Here is an 11,939-nt window from a genome sequence, read left to right as displayed (position 1 = left end):
ATATGGCGTTAACATAAGTATTCAGACCCTTCTAAAAAACTGTTTTTGCTTTGTCATTATGGGGTATTGTCTATAGATTGATGAGGGAGAAAAAAATATATAATCCATTTTAGAGCAGTCCAGAGCAGTCTCGTTGACAAACTATTTGAAAAGACGGATCTTGTAAACAGATTTTTTATTAATATGTGGCTTCTCAAAAGTGACTGTAAAATAGAATGAAGCTGAAATATTGCTTAGCAGTGCTTGTTTGTTCTTCATAACTACACTTGCTTTGCAATGTTTCTTGAGACATCAACAAAATATGAATGTCGGGTTGGGAAATAGTTATTGTATTGAATGTTGTGCAACTTATATTACAGACCACACATCTGTGTTGTTACAGGTGAGACCACATAGTGAAAGCATCATCACAGTAGTCGAGTGAATACAGTTAGCTTGTTCCCCCTTCGGTAACTTTCTTGGGATTTTAAGACAAACTAATTCCAGGGGAAAATAAAACAAATATCTCAAAGTAAATAACTAGAAACATTGCATTGTTTCTGAGATGTACACCAAACAAAAATATCACAATGCAACATGCAACAATTTCAATTATTTTACTGAGTTACGGTTAGGGCTTTGGCGGACACGGAATTACGCCAGCCGGAGATTGTCGGTCTCACAGTAATTGACCGTTAATTAACATAAACACATATTGCATCTACTGGCTTCCACACAAGCCACTGATGCAGACCTTTGGAACATCTACATTTTATAAAGTCTAATAAATCCACGTAATATAGCCTACATACGTAAATCCATTATTTATTTTCGACATGCTTTTGCTTAGAATTCCGTGGCGTTATTTTATGTTATTTTATAGTATGAAGAATATATTTCATCAAAGCTGAATAAAAGCAAAAACAGGTTTTTCAAAATGTTTGCAAATGTATCAACAATGTACAACAGAAACACCTTATTTACCTAAGCATTCAGACCCTTTGCTATGAGACTCGAAGTTTAGCTCAGGCGCATCCTGTTCCTATTGATCAGCCTTGAGATGTTTCTATAACTTGACTGAAGTCCACCTGTGGTAAATTCAATTGATTTTACATCATTTGGAAAGACACACACCTGTCTATATAAGGTCCCGCAGTTGACTGTGCATGTTAGAGCAAAAACAAAGCCATGAAGTCAAAGGAATTGTTCGTAGAGCTCCGAGACAGGATTGTGTCGAGGCACAGATATGGGGAAGAGTACCAAAACATTTCTGCAGCATTGAAGGTCCCCAAGAACACAGTGGCCCCATCATTCTTAAATTGAAGAAGTTTGCAACCACCAAGACTCTTTCTAGAGCTGGGGAGCCCACCCACTGGGGAGCCAGGCCCAGCCAATCAGAATGAGTTTTTCCCCACAAAAGGGCTTTATTACAGACAGAAATAGTCCTCAGTTTCATCAGCTGTCTGGGTGGCTGGTCTCAGATGATCCTGCAGGTGAAGAAGCGGGATGTGGAGGTCCTGGGCTGGCGTGGTTACACCTGGTCTGCAGTTGTGAGGCTGGTTGGACGCAGTGCCAAACTCTCTAAAACAACATTGGAGGCGGCTTATGGTAGAAAAATGAACATTCAATTCTTTGACAACAGCTCTGGTTGACATTCCTGCAGTCAGCATGCCAATTGCATGTTCCCTCAAATCTTGAGACATCTGTGACATTGTGTTATGTGACAAAACTGCACATTTTAGAGTGGCCTTACATTGTCCCCAGTACAAGGTGCACCTGTGTAATAAGCATGCTGTTTAATCAGCTTCTTGATATGCCACACCTGTCAGGTGGATAGATTATCTTGGCAAAGGAGAAATGCAAACAGGGATGCAAACTAATTTCTGCACAAACTCTGGAAGAAATAATATTTTTGTGCGTGTAGAACATTTCTGGGACCTTTAATTTCAGCTCATGAAACATGGGACCAACACTTTACATGTTCAGTTCATATTTTTGTTCAGTACACATTCACCAAAGGTAATTGCTACACTCTTGCGCCTTTTATTCTATCTAAACCTAAAAGGGTTCTCTGGCTTTCCCCTTAGGAGAACCATTTGTAGTACCATTTTGGTACTAGGTAGAACCCTTTTGGGTTCCATGTAGAACCTTCTCTGGAAGGGGTTCTACCTGGAATGATAAAGGGTTCTACACTCTAAAAAATGATGTGTTAAAAACAACCCAACGCTGGGTAAAGAGTGGACAGAACACATTTTGGGTTATTTTTAACTCAGCCAGTTTTGTCACTTAGCTGGGTTATTGAGCTATGATCCACCGGTGAGATCAGAAGACTGGAGGTGTGGCTCAGTAGGTGCTTGGCTTTCAGATAGCTATTTTCTACCACCTGTGAGAGTAAATGTAATTCCGGTTAATCTGTTCTGTTGTGTTTTTCAGAATATGTTAAGGATGAGCACTGACACTTTTGTTGTGTAGTGAGTCTTAACACAAGTGCCTATGTGTATGCCAAGTGCATCGATGATGTTGTCCCCACCATTAGCCATGGATTACCGGCAACGTCAGTACTAAGCTGCTGCTTTCAAGGAGTGGGACACTAACTCAGACGTTTATAAGAACTCCTGCTACGCCCTGCCGATGAAGCAACAAACAAGCAAAGCATCATTACGGGACTAAGATTGAATCCTACTACACTGGCTCTTCACTTTTCCATTATTTCTCTATTTTCTTTCTCTCTGCATTGTTGGGAAGGGCCTGTAACCATTGCACTGTTAGTCCACACCTTTTGTTTACCAACAAAAGTATATTTCTTAGTTAACACTTTATGATATTTAAATGTTATTTATTTTATATTAAAATATGTAACAGGCAATAATATTTCAGGAAATGTAAGCAACATGATGAAGAGGAATGACATTTACTCTCGTGGGTGGCCAACAATAACAATCTAAATGCCACCCCACACATAGGCAATGCCTCCTAAAAATAACCTATGGACTGGAAAATAAAACATATATATAAATACATACATGTTGGGTCAACCCAGCATGAAAGTGAAAAAAAAAACAACAACTGATGGATAAATTAATAATGCATGGCCTTTTACGGGCATGGCTTTCAATATCATTATTTTGGCCTCCTGTGAGAGGAAATATCATTCCTGTTCATCATGTTTAATTTGTACACTGCACATTCCAATTATTTTGCACCTTACACATTGTAATATAAAATTAAATGGCATTATTTTTAGATATCATAACTAAGCAGTAACTAACCCAACATTCAGATATGCAGAGGCACTTAAAGGACTCATACTTGTATAAACCTCAATAAAACCCCAAAAGTGTCCGTGCTTAAACGTAATATGTGTTGACTTTACAACAGAACAGATTCATTGGAATTCTATTTACTCTCACGAGTGAGCAAAAATAACTATCTGAAAGCCAAGCTCCTACTAAGCCCCAACTACAGTCTTCTGATCTGACCCGGTGCATCATAGCTACAGAAAATCAGGGTTTCCTAAACTCGGTTCTTGGGCCCCACCTGGTTTCACATTTAGTTGTTTTGCCCTAGCACTACACAGCTGATACCAATCAACGCTTGGTAACCAGTTGGTTGGTTGTTTTTAACCCAACATTCAGTAGAGTGTGCCTGGAACTAAAAAAGGTTATCTTATGGGGACAGCCGAAGAACCCTTTTGAAACCCTTTTGTCTGAAGAGAGTACAACTCACTGGAGAAAATGCTGAAGGCTGTTAGTTAACATTCCAAGGCATGTCTTAATTTCAATATTAATGCTTGCTAAATTGATTGGGGTAAAACATTGGTGCTCACACAAAGCAGGAGACCCTGAGCGATAAATCTAGTTTCCAACCATATAATTATGCGTTTTATGTATCAAAGAAATGTCAAGTGAAAGCAAGCAGCAATTAAGCAGAAGATAGGCCTTGATAATAAGTAGTCATTTCATTTTATTGGAGTCACTGAAACGGAGGGAATTTCCTCAAGGTTTTCTAAGGTCCTCATTGAGCCTTCTGCCATGTTACCAAAAAAGTCCAGTTAGCATCAAATATGACTTGTCCTCAGGGAGGTATGTTTACTTCAGACCCATAAGATCACACCACTGTGATGATGAAATGGGTCATTTATTTCAAACATTTGCAATCAATCCCGCAGGTTTTAGGGTCTTTAGCTGAGAAATTCAATTCGGCCTTTTTCTAATTACAACGGGTGTGTTGCCTGTTAGCGTAGGATGATGCCTAGGGAGGTTCATTCTGTTCCAGACTTCTTTATCTCTGTGTGTCCTCTCTGCTGTGGTATCTCAGTGGAGAATGCCCAGGGCCATGTGGGATACACTGTTAAGATGAAAGAGCATTAATCCCCATTATCAGGAACTGATTTTCCACCCACGGCTAACAGACCTAGCCCTAGTAAACACAAGTCTCCCTGACTTTCCTCCTAAGTCTAATTCATTTGTTGTTGTATTTTGCAGCCAACTACCAAAAGATAATCAATAAGTTACTAAGTTTGTGCATATTTGGTGCAGAACAGATAAGTTCCCCCACCATATGGGTAGGTCGGATGATGACTTACAGTGAGTATAATTAGGGTGAATTCAAGTGGAAATATTTGTACATTGTGTGTGGATAGAACTGTAAAGGCATTACTGTAATGTCAGCTCCCCTGGGGTGGAAGGACTCACCCCAGCCCAGCTTTCTGCTCCTGTGTAAACCTGTGAGGCAGATGAGAAGCAGAGTGTGTGCCAACATGGTATGCGTGTGTACACACCCTGATGAAGGGGAGTGTACAGCAGCGAGACAGAACACCTTCCAACCTCCTGTATGTTTTTACCAGAGGAATCCTGGCTGACTGCTGCCTGACGGAGACATTCTGCCTGGCCACGTTCTGCTGTTCTGACATTATTCACCTGGGAGAGACTCACATGGCAGCCATGGGGAGCCAGGTAAGATACATACTGTAGAGATCTAAGGACAAATGGAAACATTGGAATAGTGATGAGACTATGAATTGTATTCAGGATTGAGTTTTTGTACAGTGTAACTTTCTCCATGACTTTCACTTGCGTCCCTCAACAACCAAATTGTTAAGCTAACCATTGCTGACTCCTCATTGTTGTCTCCCCTGCACACGGTGTACAATTTCTTGCGCAAAGGCAGAGAATGTGATTAGGGATTACGAAGTCATTAGGATAATACATCCTCAGTATTGCATCAGAAGGACTATAAAAAAGGCCTATATAAAGATTTGATCAATCTCTCTTAAATGGATATTGATGAGCCTAATATTGCTTGACACTTTCTGCCAGTCTGAGAGAACAGAATAGGAATGTGCTGTTAGTGAATTCCTGTTACTGAGCTACTGGTCAGGTGTTGAAGTCCCAGGGTGTGTGTTTGTGTGTGTGTGTGTGAGAGAGAGTGTGTGTTCCAAGTAAGGAGGAGCAGGAATTGCTGTAAAAGAACAGGTTGAGACTGGTGTGGACATGAATCATACCTGCTGACAGGTCCAGTGAGTTACCAGGTACCACAAAGAGGAAACTGTTCTGACTTTGGCTTATTAAACAGAAAAATGTACGTATACTTCATTTCAGGGATCCAGTCAACTGTCATGTGGCTACTGTACATTAGGAGGTCAGAGGGTTCCGTTCCTTGTAATTTTACACCATGAATCGTATAATAATTTCAAATAAACGTTATGTCATATAGCTTAACCTAAAGCTTTTTGGTGGAAACGACAGCAGTGCCATGTTATTTTAGGAAAGGATACAGTACATTTAATTGAGCCAAAAAATGGTAAAAGTGGGAATCTGGTATATTCATTTTGGTTTTCTCTAGTTTCCCTCATGTGCAGCCTAGATGCATCTGGTAGTGATCTAACACTTCAAACACTTTCTTTGTAAACTTTGTCTTAAATAGATTGAAACAGTTGTACTTTCTCTCAACATTAATATTTTGTGCTTTCTTTGCCTTGAGGACTGAATTCTGTAACCAGCTCTTTAAAAAAAAAAAAAAGAGAATAATCCTGAGTGCAATGGATTTCTTGTGATTTTTTTATTCACGTTTAGCAATGTGAATTGTAGTTTGTTGGTTTATCACCTCTTAAACCCCACTTTTGCCTCACTACTATCCTTCTTAATGATAAATGAACCCAATGTATCCATCCCAGGTCAAGAGAGCCAGGGCCATTAGTGAGTGTGAATTCGCTAGGCCTGGGTGTTGTGACCAGGGAGAATGACTGCCCACTCTAATTGGAGCCACAAAGTTCAAGGCAGAGCGCGGTACTGCAGGCATTTGCAAAAAAACAGTATCCCCATTAGGGAATGAGAAAATGTCAAACTTCATGGTCAATCTTTGTGTAAATAAAGCATTTTTTTGTAAGAGAATCATGGTACCAATAATGTATTCTATTACACCAGATGTGTGTCCTCATTTAACCGATTATTTTAAAATTGCAAACAGAAGAAGTTATGAGGATAATTTAGTAGCTAGTGGCAGCCTGTAGTACCCAGGCGGCCTTCAACTTGAGATACTCAATGGGGGAGGGGGGGGCAACACTGAGCTAGCCTGCAACATCCCTACCTGGAGTAGTAACTCAAAGTGCATGCGCATCTTAACCCGACTTCCCTGGCTTCAAATGCGCTATCGAGTCTTCACATAGGAATCAATGGTTTCATGTGATCAACGGCTTTGTCCATTCCTATATTATTCCCAGCCAATGGTTGTGACAGAGCACACATCTGTGTTGATGTGAGCCCAAGGGTTGTACTATACTGTAGCATTGACTGTGGAAAGAGTGATGCTGAGTCTGTGAGTCAGTCACCACAATGTGTGGTTGGATACTCCTCTGCTTGTTGGAGTCTGGAGCACAAGCTCCAGTTCCCAGAGAAGACAATCTGAGCTCAGTGGAAAAGGCGACTGTTTAAACCATTTTGAAATGGGAGAAAAATCTATTGTTGGAGCCAAGTTTGGGGAATGTGTCCTGCAAAGACTTTAGAGCAAGTGAGATATATATGGAGAAGGAATGAAAGGAGGATATTCTGCATGCTTCTAGCCAGCCAAAGATATGAAGCTTTCAAGTTCTCAGTTAACTCTTGTTGAGGACTACTCAGCCCCATCTAGCCAGGGCCCTACATAAACTGTAACCTATAGTGTAAAAAATGATATCCCAAGAAGTGATAGATAACATCTATCCACTTTATTGCTTGTCTATGATAACCCGTTTCCTCCTCTAACAATGCATCATGTAATTATTCCCACTGAGGGACCAGACCAAACCAGAGCTGATGGTGTTTTGATAGAGCCTGTAGTGTAGTGAGGATGGAATGCACCCAGCCAGACAAAGACCCAAAACTCAGACCCAGATTCTAAGAGCTGGTTCTCCTTCTGAGGGCTCCTACAGCACTCATCCTATCCAAGGCTCTCCCAGGATAGGACACTGGAGCATAGAACAGCAGATGTTCACCCCCCGCTCCTAGCCAGTCTCCACTTTGTTCGGTGTCTTAGTAAAACTCTATGTTTCTGGGAGAGATACAAGGCACAGTACAATAGAGTCTGTATTAAAGGTAACTGATGATTTAAGCAGGCATCATGAATGTGCTAATGACTAAGTTTAGTCAGCCAGTTTTTAGCTGTGTAACTGTCTGAGACATCTGAGAATTACCTAGACATTTCCCACCTTTTCATCTGAGTTGCGATAAAACAGCTTTAAGTTAATATTTTGCTTAATAAAGACATACATCTAATAGTCTAACAGTGTAAGAAAATCCATCAGAAGCTGCTGGAAGCAATTACAGGGCTCTCCAAGCAGAAAAGAATGTGTCAGGCTTTCACCACAGACTTACAAAAGAATGATACATTTTTCAGGAAACAAGAAAAGCCAACAGGCTTTGGCTATTAGACTGTGCTGTGGAACTAAACATAACCTTATTTTCCCGTAAGTTACTGCCTCTCCCTATTTAACTGGGAAACCAACAGACATTCAGTATTGTAGTGTTTCTCCGGCAAAAAAAAAATATTGCAACTCTTCCCGGAGTTTCTCTGCAAATGATTTTTGTGCTGAACATTTGAGTCACTTTATCTGCAGACTTCTTTGTGCTTAGGATGTCCAAGTTTTAGAGTGAGCCATGGTAGCTAGTCATAGCGTGCAAAGTAAAATCTATGTTGTACATTTAACTCAGAAAGTGTGAAATGTACACTAACACCACTCAACTGGTGTTAAAATAACACTTTTGAAAGTGTTAAAGGTCCTGGACAGTCATACTGAAAAGTACTTTGTCTCATGGTTAGCTACCAGTAAGTAGGAAAATACAGGCTGAGTGGGCGGGGAGCTTATATTGATGACCTCACCTTGACTGACAGCTCATTGAAACGCCTATGTCAAGCAACTTGGATGCAGTGAGCAGTTTTGCAATTAAAGTAAATAAATATATAATTTCACCTCTATTTAACCAGGTAGGCCAGTTGAGAATAAGTTCTCATTTACAACTGCAACCTGGCCAAGATAAAGCAAAGCAGTGAGACAAACGAGTTACACATGGGATAAACAAACGTACAGTCAATAACACAATAGAAAAATCTATATACAGTGTGTGCAAATGTAGTAAGATTAGGGAGGTAAGGCAATAAATAGGCCATAGTGGCGAAATAATTACAATTTAGCAATCAAACACTGGAGTGAGAGATGTGCAGAAGATGAATGTGCAAGTAGAGATACTGGTGTGCAAAGGAGCAAAAAATATATAACAATATGGGGATGAGGTAGTTGGGTGGGCTATTTACAGATGGGCTGTGTACAGGTACAATGATCAGTAAGCTGCTCTGACAGCTGATGCTTAAAGTTAGTGGGAGAGATATAAGACTCCAGCTTCAGTGATTTTTGCAATTCGTTCCAGTCATTGGCAGCAGAGAACTGGAAGGAAAGGCGGCCAAAAGAGAAGTTGGCTTTGGGGGTGACCAGTGAAATTTCCCTTCTGGAGAGCGTGTTACCTCATAGCAGTGGGTGCTGCTATGGTGACCAGTGAGCTGAGATAAGGCGGGGCTTTACCTAGCATAGACTTATAGATGACCTGGAGCCAGTGGATTTGGCGACTAATATGAAGTGAGGGCCAACCAACGAGAGCATACATGTCGCAGTGGTGGGTAGTACGTATATGGGGCTTTGGTGACAAAACGGATGGCACTGTGATAGCAAATTGGATGTAGTCTGAGTAGAGTGTTGAAGATATTTAGTAAATGACAGCGCCAAAGTCAAGGATCGGTAGGATAGTCAGTTTTACAAGGGTGTGTGTGGCAGCATGAGTGAAGGAAGCTTTGTTGCAAAATAGGAAGCCGATTCTAGATTTAATTTTGGATTGGAGATGCTTAATGTGAGTCTGGAAGGAGAGTTTACAGTCTAACCAGATACCTAGGTATTTGTAGTGATCCACATATTCTAAGTCAGAACCGTCCAGTAGTGATGCTAGACGGGCGGGTGGGTGCAGGCAGCGATCGGTGGAAGAGCATGCATTTAGTTTCACTTACATTTAAGAGCAGTTGGAGGCCACATATGGAGTGTTGTATGGCATTGAAGCTTGTCTGGAGGTTTGTTAACAGTGTCAAAAGAAGGGCCAGAAGTATACAGAATGGTGTTGTCTGCTTTGAGGTGAATCAGAGAATCACCAGCAACAAGAGCGACATTGATGTATACAGAGAAATATTTTGACAGTTTTGGAAACTTTAGAGTGTTTTCTATCCTAATCTGACAATTATATGCATATTCTAGATTCTGGGCCTGAGAAATAGGCAGTTTAATTTGGGTACGTTTTCCATCCAAACATCAAAATACTGCCCCCTACACTCAACAGGTTAAAGTGTTTTAGAACTTTTTGGACTTTGTGCTACAGGATGCAAATTTATGTTTGAAAAAGCAAGCCTTTGCTTTCCTAACTGCCTGTGTATATTGGTTCCTGACTTCCCTGAAAAGTTGCGTCATGCGGGGGCTATTCGATGCTAATGCAGTACGCCACAGGATGTTTTTGCGCTGTCTAAGGGGTAGTCAAGTCTGCAGTGAACCAAGGGTTATATCTGTTCTTAGTTTTACATTTTTTGAATGGGGCATGCTTATTTAAGATGGTGAGGAAAGCACTTTTAAAGAATAACCAGGCATCCTCTACTGACTGAATGAGGTCAATATCCTACCAGGATACCCGGGCCAAGTCGATTAGAAAGGCCTGCTCGCTTAAGTGTTTTAGGGAGCGTTTGACAGTGATGAGGGGTGGTCGTTTGACCAGTGATGAAGGGTGGTCGGCTGAAGACAGCAGAGGTGTATTTAGAGGGCAGGTTGGTCAGGATGATATCTATGAGGGTGCCTGTGTTTACAGATTAGGGTTTTGCCTAGTAGGTTCCTTGATATTTTGTGTGAGATTGAGGGCATCTAGTTTAGAGTGTAGGACGGGGTGTAAGCATATGCCAGTTTAGGTCACTTAAAAGTACAAATGGGTGAATAAAACACACTTCGGGAGGAGGCTTCTGATGTCAACATGCATGGAAACCAAGGCTTTTACGGTTACAGAGGTCAACAAATGATAGCACCTGGGAAATAGGAGTGGAACTGAAGGCTACAGGGCCTGGGTTAACCTTTACATCAGAGGAGGACTAGGATAAGTGTACGACTAAAGGCTATAAGAACTGGTAGTCTAGTGCGTTGGGGACAGAGAATAAAAGGAGCATGTTTCTTGGCATGGGGAATAGATTCAGGGCATAATGTACTGACAATGGCATGGTAGGATGTGAGTACAGTGGAGGTAAACCTAGGCGTTGAGTAATGATGAGAGGTTTCGTCTCTAGGGCACCGTTAAGCCAGATGAGGTCTCCGCATGTGTGTGTGGTGGGACAAAAAAAAGCTATCTAAGGCATTTTGAGTGGGACTGAGGGCTCTACAGTGAAATAAAACAATAAGAACTAGCCAAGACAGCAGTAGACAAGGAATATTGACATTAGAGAGAGGCATAAAGCAATCACAGTTGTTGATCAGGAAAGCTAAGACAACAACGGGTAAATGGCGATGAATGTGCAGAGCGGGTCAGTTAGGTACATACAGGACCTGAGTTTGAGGCTGGGGCCGACAGGTAAACAAAATGAGGTACAGTGTTATTAAAACAGTCCAGGAGGAATCAGCTGTGTAGCCGAGTGATAATAGGGTGAAAAGAGCAGCAATAGGCGAGTCAGGGTGCCGTTTGGTAGTCACGACTACGTTAGGCGATTAGGGGACACAGCATTCAGAAAAGCTAGCGGGCCGGGACTTGTAGATGGTTCTTCAGCGACATCATAACAGAATAGCCTGTTGAGACCACATCGGGCGATCACGTCGGCAGTCCAGTCGTGATGGATCGGGCGGGGCTCCGTGTCGATAATAAAGGGTCCAGGCCAATTGGCAAAGGAGGTATTGTGGCACTAGAATTAGCAGGTATATGGGCCTAGCTCAAGGCTAGCTGGTGCTTGCTTCAGGACAGAGGCGTTAGCTAACAGTAGCCACTCGTTTGCAGCTAGCTACGATGCCAGAGCGGCAGGAATCCAGTGATGTGGTAAAGAGAAGCAGTCCGATATGCTCTGGGTTGATATCGCGCCGTGCAGACTGGCAGGTGTTGTCCGAGCTAAGGCTGGCTGGTGACCAAGAAAAAGGTGAAGACCTCTAGCCGTGGCTAACAAAGACTAGTAGCTAGTTAGCTGGCTAGCTCCTGATGGAAGTTCCAGTTATAAGGAATACAAATAGCAGATCCGTACCGCATTGGGTGAGGCGAGTTGCAGGAAAGTATACTTAGTTAGTAGATAGATAAGATTAAGATGTATACGAAAAAGACAGGCTATTTACACAGGATAAGACAAAGACAAACACACACGTCCTACTGCTACGCCATCTTGGATCCTAATCAAAACTTACCAAGAAAATCACAGCACTGAAGGATGTGTTGACT

General features: G+C 41.7%; 1 protein-coding gene across 1 annotated transcript in view; it reads left to right on the top strand.

Moving 5' to 3' along the window:
- The first annotated feature begins 4,827 nt into the window (after positions 1-4,827).
- mid1 (midline 1) overlaps positions 4,828-11,939 on the top strand; it is a 61,065-nt gene continuing 53,953 nt past the window's right edge. The window contains exon 1 of the mRNA XM_065010849.1: positions 4,828-4,934. The gene's annotated coding sequence lies outside the window, so the exon portion shown is untranslated. The remainder of the gene's footprint in view (positions 4,935-11,939) is intronic.

This window comes from Oncorhynchus nerka, linkage group LG1 (assembly GCF_034236695.1).
Source record: "Oncorhynchus nerka isolate Pitt River linkage group LG1, Oner_Uvic_2.0, whole genome shotgun sequence".
In the NCBI taxonomy this organism is placed as follows: Eukaryota; Metazoa; Chordata; class Actinopteri; order Salmoniformes; family Salmonidae; genus Oncorhynchus; species Oncorhynchus nerka.
Note: the sequence above shows the minus strand (reverse complement) of the source record. Positions and strands in the feature narration are given on the sequence as shown.